At 42.1% G+C, this 11,183-nt stretch overlaps 1 long non-coding RNA gene across 1 annotated transcript; it reads right to left on the minus strand.

Annotated features, from left to right (window-relative positions):
• Positions 1–423: 423 nt before the first annotated feature.
• LOC121824644 (uncharacterized) lies at positions 424–8,620 on the minus strand. The gene is made up of 3 exons (XR_006066569.2): positions 8,368–8,620; positions 646–844; positions 424–512 (listed from the first exon to the last, which is right to left on the minus strand). It is a non-coding gene; the product is annotated as an uncharacterized LOC121824644 (long non-coding RNA).
• Between the last annotated feature and the right edge of the window lie 2,563 nt (positions 8,621–11,183).

Consider the following 11,183-nt stretch of genomic DNA (forward strand, 5'->3'; position numbering starts at 1 on the left):
TACAGAGACGTTCTGTAATATTATTATATTTCTGTATTTGAAAATTTAATTTTAAACCCATCCCATCCCAAACTGTTTAAACATTATAGGATGCAGGGGCAGGCGGGGTTCCTGAATATGAGGTCATGATTCCTGTCATGCTGCTTTAGAGTCATTTCTGTGGATCAGAGTACTCGTGGGACAATGGGATTGGTTTTAGGCTTCCTAAACACCCAACCTGCAATAGCAAGACAGGCCCATCATAACTGCTGTAAGCCAAGTGAAAAAGAAAACAATGAGAAGGCAGAAATCACAGAAACATGGGAATTCTGAAACCCACAGTACAACATGTTGCCAGATTATTTGTGAAGATTCAGCTGCAGCGCTCCCTACCACTGATGCTCTCTGGCTTTTGTCCACTCTTCGGACTCACGTTTCCATGCTCTCTTTGGTCCACTCTGTGTCTTATTGGTGTTGTTCCATCTCTGGTCCACTCCTTAGATCTTTGGTTCCATGCCATCTTGGATCATCCTCTGAAATCAAAGACCTCCTGTCATTTTCTCTCGTCTTGACCCCTTCCTGCCCCCAAACAATTTCAGTTAATGTAATTCTTTTAAAATTTTTGTCTGAGTTTCACTGGAGTCTATGAACCAAAGCTAGACTCACCAATGTCTTTTTCAGAAGATCCTTTCCACCTTCGGTATCTTCTGAGGTTGGTAAGGCATATAGTTTTCAAATTCTTGCAGAACTTTCTCTCTCACTGAACAATTCCCCGGAGCACTGCTTTCAGATTTCCTCAACTCTTCACAAAGAGTTTCAGTTCTACCATCTGCTTCATCTGTAGATCATGTGTCTCTTGATTGCCCTAGATTGAAACATGCCTGAAAGTTATTTCTTAACCTCAACATTGTTTGTCATCTGGAAAATCTGGGACTAAGAACTGCCTTTGATTTCAAAACTAGCACATCCTGGATTTGAATCCTTTTCAGTCCTTGCAGCTTCTCTCTGTGCCTGTCTGTTTCACCATGAGCAGCAAGTAGAAGCCAAGGAACACATTTAACTGCCTGGCTTAAACTTCTCTCAGAAATCTCCTCCAGCTTAATGGCTGTATTTTACATTTTTCAAGCTACCCTGGGCAACCATATGTTAAGCTTCCCACCACTCTGTAATAGATGTCTTTTTTTTTCTTTCTAGCTTTCAATAACATTTATTCACTTCACTTTTTTTGCTATGTATCATCAGCCACCACTGCTACCCAGGCCTCATCATTGGTCTCAAACAGCACTCACGTTCCCCAATAACCTCCCCTCAATTTCTATTCAGTTTCCCCCATCAATTTGTCCCCCAATGCTCAGTGTAATAGTTACTATTTCAGTGCTATGATGTGCACTCCCACATGTCTTACACATAAGCACACATGCACACACACAAATAAACAGCAATAAATAAAAATCTAAGAAACCTGAGAGTGATAAGAAGATATGAAAAATTTAGCCTGAATTAATTTGCCTGGTGGGGTAAAATGGAAAAATCCCTAGAAAAATACAAGTTAACACACGATGGGAAATAGAAAGAGTATATTTTAGTATGTATTAAAAAGTACTTAACTTTCACCTAGAAATCTCTGAATGAACGTGTCTTAGTCAGGGTTTTGATGACACACTGTGACCAAAAAGCAAGTTGGGAGGAAAGGTTTTATTCAGCTTACACTTTGCTTCCACATTGTTTCCACATTGTTGTTCACCATGAATGAAGTCAGGACAGGAACTCAAACAGGACAGGATCCTGGAGGCAGGAGCTGATACAGAGGCCATGGAGGGGAGCTGCTTACTGGCTTGCTTCCCCTGGCTTGCTCAGCCTGCTTTCTTACAGAACCCAGGACCAGCAGCCTAGGGCTGGGCCCTTCTGCATTGATCACTAATTGAGAAAAGCCTTACAGCTGGATCTCAAGGAGACATTTCCTCAGCAGAGGCTCCTTTTTCTCTGATAACTCTACTTTGTGTCAAGTTGACACACGAAACCAGCCAGTACAGGAAGTTCAAAGTCACATGGATTTACTAATAAATTCCTTTTAAAAAATTTATAAGATGTAACCCAAGACTTGTACAATACAGAGAATTTTTTTCTCCTACACCTTTTATGAGACAAATGCAACTTTAATAAAAACAGAGTTATATCCATCTCTTACAAATATAGACATAAAAATCTCTAATGATATGTTAGACAAATGAACCTGATGATAGATAAGTTGAGGCCATTCTAGGAAAGTAAGACTGAGTTGACATTTTAAAAACAAACACAACCCTACTACCATGACAAGGAGACAGGTGGAATAGGAAAATCTTAATGTAGGCAGAAATAGTTAAAGTTTGTCCCTCTCTGTACTTCCATTTTCCTGAATTCTTAGGAAACCAAGGGTAAAAGATGACAGTGTTTTTCTCTTATGTATCTCAGGCTGGTCCCAAACTGGCTGTGTAGCCAAGGATGACCTTGAACTTCTGATCCTACCACTGCCACCTCTTTGTGCTGGGACTACAAGTGTGTGCCATCACACTCAGCTCAGTTGGTGCTGGGGATGGAACCCAAGGATGTGTGTGTGCTAGGCAAACACTCTACCAACTGTGCTACATCCCTATCCCCAACACTGAAAAACAATGAACATTACAAAACGCCTGTGGTACATCACATCTAGTGGGGAAATCTTGAAAGTCTTTCTACATGGACTGAAATTGACATGGATACTGGCTCTCATGCTTACATCCTGCATTTGACAAGTGGTTCTAGTCATAACAATATATTTTTAAAGGATATTGCATCTGGAGTAAGAAATCATGCTGCCATTATTCATCATCCTTACGGTAAGAAAAATGCAAATTAATATAAAAAATATTTGAGCTAATAATCAAATCTGCAATGTGACTGAATACAAGGTCATTATTTAAAAAAATAAGTATTTTTATCATGTTAAAAATTATATATATATTTGTGTGGGTATGTGCGTGTGAATCCTGGTGCCCATAGAGTCCAGAAGAGGGTGTCAGATTCCATGGACCTGGAGTAGAGGCAGTTGTGAACCACTTGACATGAGTGCTGGGAACTGAACTTGGATTCTCTCCTGCTGTGGGATGGTCTGTATGTCAAATTACTCTGATTGGTCAATAAATAAAACACTGATTGGCCAGTGGCTAGGCAGGAAGTATAGGCAGGACTAACAGAGAGGAGAAAAGAAAGAACAGGAAGGCGGAGGGAGTCACTGCCAGCCACCGCCATGACAAGCAGCATGTGAAGATGCCGGTAAGCCACAAGCCACGTGGCAAGGTATAGATTTATGGAAATGGATTAATTTAAGCTATAAGAACAGTTAGCAAGAAGCCTGCCATGGCCATACAGTTTGTAAGCAATATAAACCTCTGTGTTTACTTGGTTGGGTCTGCATGACTGTGGGACTGGCGGGTGACAAAGATTTGTCCTGACTGTGGGCAAGGCAGGAAAACTCTAGTTACACTCTCCAAGAACAGTACATGGTCTTAACCTCTGAGCCACTTGTTCTGGTTTCCTTTTTGTTGTGATAAACCATTTGGACCAAAAGGAAATAGGAGGAGAGAAGTGTTATTGCATCTTAGTTATCTTTAGAAGATAGTAAGAGGTTACTATCCTTCATCAAGGGAAGCCAAGACAGAAACTCAAGCAGGAATCTGAAGGCAGGGACCAGGCAGAATGCTGCTTACTGACTTGCTCTCCAACTCATGTGCAGCTAGCTTTCTTCCCCAGTTCAGGACCACCCACAGTGGACTGGGCCATCAATCATGCTTGCAGGCCTACAGGCCAATCTGATTCGGACATTCCCTCAACTGACATTCCCTCAGATGACTCCAGGCTGTGAGAAGTTGACAGCAGAGACTAACTAGGAAACCATCTCTCCAGCTCTTAATTTATATTTTTCTACACCATCCAGAAACAGACAGAAAATTATATTTTATTCATTTTTCTACCCATACTGGGGATTTCTACCCAATGTAAGTCCTCACACATACTATGCACTCTACCACTGAGGTACAGTCCCAGTTCTGAGAGATTTTAAATCACATAATTTATAATATCAAGGTAAATATTATATTTGGTTTTAATTCTACAAAAATTGGCTTCATTGCAATGTTGGCAATAACAAACGCCAATTTTCGTTCATTTGTTTGTTTGTTTGGGACAGGGTCTCACTATGTAACCTTGGCTGGCCTGAAACTCACTATGTAGACCAGGCTGGCCACAAATTCAGAGATTTGCCTGCTTCTGCCTCCCAAGTACTGAGATTAAAGGTGTGCACCACCATGCCCAGCATGGAATGTAAAATTTTAATTCTTGGAAAGTTAAAAATTGTAAAGATCTCAATAGTTTTTGTTTAATTTTTTGACAGTTTCATGCATGCATATTATGCATTGTGATCCCAGCCCCCCCCCAATTCCCCTCTGTTGACCCCTTTCATTCCTGCTGATCTCTTCTTCCCAGCTTGTTTCTTCTCAACTTTCGTGTTTTTTGAGTGTATAGGGTCTTACAAGGCAACCACATCTGCAGTGTGTTTATATCCAGAAGACGGCTTTTTATAGCATCCTGCCCCATCCATCATCTGGCTCTTACAATCTTTCCATCCCCACTTCTGTGATTTTTTTTTTCCTGGAGGCCAGGAGGGGAAGATAGAGATGCTCTATTTAGGGCTGAACATTCAATAGTCACTTATTCTCAGAACACGGAAATTTCAAATCTCTGTATTAACCACCTCCCACTACAAAAGGAAGTTTCTCTGGCCAAGGCTAAAAACAGCATGAGGCAAGGGATATAGACATAAATATTTAGAAGGCAGTTTGGATACATGTCCATTTAGTGTACCATCAGAAGTACATTCGTGTCTGCTACAGATGTGTCCAACCAGAAGCATTTGAGCCAGTTTACAGTACCAGCGGTGAAGGAAGGGCTCAAATCCAATGAGGAAAGGGTTGGTTAGCCCCCCCACCCCACTCCCCGAACAATCAGAACCCAAGTGAGCACATCCTGTTTGACAAGTCGGTATGGTGGTATGCAGAGCCCAAAGGTGAATAAGTGTATTAATGACTTTTCTGTTGTTGTGATATAATCTCAAGACCGAGGTGACTTGTAGAGTGAAGAGTCTCGTTGGGCTTATGGTTCCAGAAGGTCAGAGTCCATGACAGGAGGGATAGCAAGGGACAGGCGTGGCGGGAGCAGAAAGCTGAGAGCTCGCATCTTGAAGTATAAGCATGAAGCAGAGAGAGCAAATTAGAAGTAAGCTATACATTTTATTTCCCAAACCCATCCCCAGCAACATACTTCCTTCTGCAAGGCCCCCGCCATCAGTTGGGGATTGTGTTCAAATGTCTGAGACAAAGCGGGCATTTCTCATCCAAGCTACTATAGTAAGGATGTTGGAACCTTTCTCCCCCCAGATAACCTGAGAAGCCCCTCTGGCTTTATGCTTATTAAGGATCAGGGAGGAAGCTTCCAGTCCGATTTATCTGTATCCTGCATCCAAAGTGTGTGGTGTATTTAGCCGCAGAGTCTTACCATCTAGTTCTGGTAGATGAAGGTATTAATATTTTTAATTAATTATAAATTAATTATATTTTCATTAATCATACATTAATCAATTAAGTAACTAATTAAGTAATTAATTTATACATTCACTATTAATCCAGTAAAAATCCCATCAGGAATGGGGGTGGGGTGATAAGTAACATTTGATTCTAAAATTCCTATGGAAATGCGAAGGGCCAAGAATATCCAAAGCACTTAAAGGGGAAAATCAAAACTGGAAGATTCGTAATGAGAACAAAATGTTCTCATTCTAAAGAGAACATCAGGACCAGCACAATGTTAGGTAAACTAACCAATGAATCAGAAAGCCTTCACATAAATAGTTACCTGGTCTGTGAAAAAGCCTATGATGTGTTAGAGGAAAGAATTATATTGCCAGCAAAAATTGCTAGATAAATTGACCACATTATAAAAAAAAATGACCATTATAAAAAATTAACCATAAAAATTTAAAAAACACATTTTTTAAAAAAAAATACCATTTTCAAATATCATTGCTCAAAATTTAATTACAGAGCTAAATGGGGAAAGGAAGCCGGCTTTTAAAGAACACGTAAGTTTACTTGATTACCCCAGTCTGAGACGTCTTAGGAGCCAGCAAGATGGCTTAGTGAGCAAAGTTTCGAACCCATGGGGTGGAAAGAGAATATCGACTCCCATAAATCATCCTCTGTCCTTCACACGAATGGTGTGTCATGACTGGACATGTGCTGGCATGAGACCATGCACACATGAACACACATGAGTGTAAAAGATGTCTTAAACATGACTGGGAAGGGCTGGGAATGTAGCCCAGTTGGTAGGTTGCTTGCCCTGCATGCCCAAAGCCCCGAGTCAGAGTTCCAGCACCTCAAAAACTGTGTGGTGTCACAAACTTGGTTTTGCTTTGTAGGCAAGGCTGATATGAAACTTGATACATAGCCCAGACAGTCCTCAGCTTCACGATTATCCTAGTTTCCTGAGTGCTGGTCCTATGGTGTACACCACCAGACAACTGCTGTATTTTGTAATCTGGTTGCTGGTTACACGGCTCTGTCTAGTTGTGAAAACTCACTGGGACTTACAATTAGGACACAAAAATGCTGGTTTTCAATAAAGGTTAAAATAACAGAAAAATTAGCATTAGGGTAGAATTAGATTAGAAAGTAGAGATTGAAGAACACCATAGTAATAACATTCTAAAGAAATTATAACTTGAATTAATTTTTAGTGCATTATGCCTGGTAAAATGCATTGCTTAGTACAATCTAAGAAGCCAATCCTGTACTGATGGGGGTGACAGAGGAGATTATTTTGCCTTTTTAGTCATAATAAATATTCCAATAAAGGCTAAAAAAAATTATAAAGGGCTCCAGTTAAACATTCAAGGCCTGCTTTGGAGTATAAGGTTAAAGTGATTCATCTCAGAATGTACTTCTGGGTGCGGGTTAATCACGTTTTAATGTGTTCCACTTGTTATGTTTCTGTGCTAGGGAAAAGTCTATGTATATTTATTTTTAAATTCAATTCTCTCTTACCTATAGCAAAATACTCTTTGCCTTTCTGCATCTAAGAACACAGGTAATTTTCACTTAAAATGGGAATAAAATTGCCTATGTGTTTTAGGTCCTAGAAAGCGGGCTTTATTTTGACAGGGCATCAGTTCCATAATTCATACCTCACATCATTGCATAATTCAAACTCCTTATTTAACAATCCCCATATTTTAACAGTATCCTCTTTGCTAAATTTCATTCCATAGCAACATGATTTCTAGCTTTCCCCACAGCCATTTTGCTTAGGGAATATGTCTCAAAGGTTTTTCTTCAGATTATAAACTACCAAAAAGGGAGGGGGCTTGAAGATCTGTGAACACAGGGGACTTTTCTAGGGCACCAACCATATATTGCATGCTCAACAATTACCTCTCAAATGTCCTTAGGGGGCTAGGGGAGGATCTAGGCATCAGACATATGATAGAATAATCTGTAGGCAGGCTCTCTCTCTCTCTCTCTCTCTCTCTCTCTCTCTCTCTCTGGGGGGAGATGAGTAGGTGAGGGTGCTAGTATGGGTAGGTGTGCATGGGTGGGTGGCTTGAATATGGATGGAGATGTGCACGTACGTGTGTGTGTGTGTGTGTGTGTGTGTGTGTGTGTGTGTGTGTATGTGCAGGTGCCTGCAGATGCCAGAAAGAGGGTGTAGGATCCCCTGGAACTGGAGTTACAGGTGGTGTGAGCTGCCCAACCTGAGTACGGGTGCTGGGCACTGAACTTTGGTCCTCTGTAAGAGTGCTCTTAACTGATGAGCCATCTCCCCAGCCCCACATTAGATGCTTAATTTAAGGAACCTGGGTTCAAATCCTAGCTATGTAATGCACTAGCTTTGTAAAAGTGAGTTACAACCTTGTCTGTGGGTAAATTTGCTCACTGTGAACTAAGGCTATCCGTCATCCCTTTCTCCTGCCCTTGTTAGGAAAGCCAGGTGGTACAGAATGTGAAAACCACTGAGACTCATCCTTGGCATGTGGGAAGGATTCAACCCATGTAGCTGTTACCATAAGAAACAGTGTCTAGTGAGTTCTGCCAACTCGTCTATCGACAAAGCACCCCACCAACACGATGACCTGCTTTGTTCTCTGTCTTGGCCGCCCATCCGGGCGGTCACTGGGATGAAAATGAATGATGAGAACCCTCTACTAGGACGATCGCATGGGAAAGACTTCAGTCCATCTAACTCTTGCCTTTTGCCAACGAGGACACTGACGCCCAGGGCGGTTGCCCAGTTTAAACCCAAACTCCCACGGCTTACTAGGGACACAGCAGGTCTGGGGTCTTTCAGTTTAGCTCCAACGCTGTTCTGTGGAGGCCTGCAACAGGGAGCATTAGCCCATCTTCTTGTCTGGCTCACGTTTGACTCCCCCAAACAGCACGAGTACCCCATAGCGCTCATCCTAGGCACTGGGCGGGGGTGCGGCTTGCTAAAGGATGTCTATTTCTAGCCTTTGTGGACGGCCTACTCCCTGCAAATTCACTCAGGCTCACAGACTGCCGCGGCTGCCTTTGAGACACTTTCCAGGCTGTTGCTTGGTGGTTGCTATGACAACCAAAAAATGTAATGGAAATAGAGTTTTCTGGAGGATTATGCTGGTGGAGGCTTTAAAGACAGATTGCAGTTATGACTTTAAAGCTTAAAGAATATCAGTGAAGTGTGCTGGCACACAGTAGGTATACTGTGACACCGTGGGAAGAATGACGGCAGGCCCGTCATTGAGCTGGGAGATAGACCAGCAGAGATCTGAGCCACTACAGTGGATGTCTGAGGCCCCTTGGAACAGCTTCACTTGCCCCTTCCTTGAGAAATGATGGCAGCGAATTTCCATAATTAAAGCCATGCTGTGTGGGAAATGACTTATCACCAGAATTACCAGGAAGGCTTGTCAAACCGCAGATTGCTGGGGATCCATACTCAGGGTTTCAAATCACTGCATATACTACATCACTAACAACACAGATTTCTATGTGTATGACACATAACCAATAACACATATTTCTAACAAGGGTCAGCTGCTCCCGCTGATGGGGACAAAGCACTGTGCCCCTAGTGACACTTCAGAAACCACTGGGTTAAACTATAAGGTCCTTTCTGCCTGTGAACTAAAGCCAAATCTCCCATAATGCTGGATTCAACCCTGCCGCACAACCTCTTTGTATTAATTTTTAAGTATTTCAAGAAGTGTTCAACATCTCTAGCCTTCAGGAAAATACAAACTAAAACTGCCTTGGGATACCACCCCAACCCCATTCAGAATGGCTGCCATCCAGACACCCAACAGATGTTGGAGAGGATGTGGAGAAAGAGGAATCTTGATTCACTGCTGATTAAAGTATAGACCATTACAGCCAAACAGGCTACCATGTGACCCAGCTGTACGACTCCTAGGCATGTGCCAAAGACCTCTGCATCCCATCAGAGAGACACTTGCACATCTATGTTTATTGCTGCTCTATTCACGATAGCAATGGAATGGAACCAGCCTGGCTGTCTGTTAACTGGTGAGGCATACAGAGAAGGTATGGGATATTGCTCAGCTGTAAAGAAAACGAAATCATGACATTTGCGGGAAAATGGATGGACCTGGAAAGAATATTACGCAAAGTGACCCAGACTCAGAAATAAACCAGATGTTCTTCCTCATAAGCAAGCCCTAGCCCATAATGTATACATGTACACAGGATGACAAATATAAGTGGAGGGTATAATCTAATTTTCAGGAAGGGGACCAAGAGAGGGAAATACTGGGCAATTAGGAAGAATGGAACTCAGACAGAAGGACATAAGTCATAAAAGATGATATAAAATGGTTTTGTTTTTGAAGTTTCAACTGTGTCATAGGTTTTTTTTTTCTCCATTGTGGATTTGTGAATTCAACTTTCTGTGTATTGAAGTAGAAAGAACTATATATGCATTCTGAAAGATCCAGCATGCATTGTTCTCTTGAGGCAGAGGTTGTGGAAGTCGGCTTTATTTTAGCATCACTGACCCTTAGCACAACATGAAGTAGCAGTGATCTGTCACTGACATCTGTCACATTGACCTACTTAGAGGTGATTTTAAATAAAATTGTTCTTGGATTTTTTTTTTTAAACTGAAAAGAGTTCCCCCTTTGCTTCTATTTAAAACTATATCAAATCATTCTACCATTGTGTGCTTTAATATGGAAATTGTATTGTTATACATAAATTATAGATTAATGAAGAATTTTATAATATTTATGCCATTATTGGAGAAAAGATTCTAGAAAAATCTCCAGGCTTTCACTTGAAGTGGAGAAACTTTGGGACCAAGAAAGGGAACAAGTTGCCTCAATGATGCGAGGGGGCTGAGACCTAGACCTTGGTCTCGCCTCTATCCCCAGATCACACTATCCCCAAAGGCAGCCCAGGTGAGCTTCCTGCTTGCTTAAAATGACCCATACACCCTGTGCTCTCGCTTGTATGCACCCTCAGGCTAGATCTCCCTCCCCCCTGTCCCTGTCCCTCTCCCTGTCCTCCCTGTCCCCTTGTGTGCACCCTCAGGTTAGATCTCCCTCCCCCCTGTCCCTCTCCCTGTCCTCCCTGTCCCTGTCCCCTCCTTTCTCTCCCCTCTCCCTCTCTTAATTAACCGTTGGAATAAATATACTTCAGAGAGTGATCTAAAATGGCAACCTCAGCGAAGAATAACATTTTCCAAGAGAGCTGGGCCCAGCGCAGCAGCCAACACCCATTTCGTGGGAGTGACTCTCTGGACCTGTTTTTCTGAATTTTACAGGCCTGTTTTTCTGAATTCTTGTCAAATTATTAGTAAATATCCATGAAATAATATTGACAGCAGTAGCTGATCTCATCAGTGTAGGATGTCTACGAGACCAGTATGTGCTTTGAACTGCTGAGCCATCTCTCCAGCCCCTCAAAGCCCTCCAAACACACACACACACACACACACACACACACACACACACACACACACACACACACACACACACACACATCAACAAGCTGATGTTTCAATTAAGAAATGACACCTCTCAGGAGGTTTAAACCTTCCTTCCACCCAGAGACTGGTGTTGGGGCATCCCCGCAGAACGG

Source organism: Peromyscus maniculatus, chromosome 21 (assembly GCF_049852395.1).
Source record: "Peromyscus maniculatus bairdii isolate BWxNUB_F1_BW_parent chromosome 21, HU_Pman_BW_mat_3.1, whole genome shotgun sequence".
In the NCBI taxonomy this organism is placed as follows: Eukaryota; Metazoa; Chordata; class Mammalia; order Rodentia; family Cricetidae; genus Peromyscus; species Peromyscus maniculatus.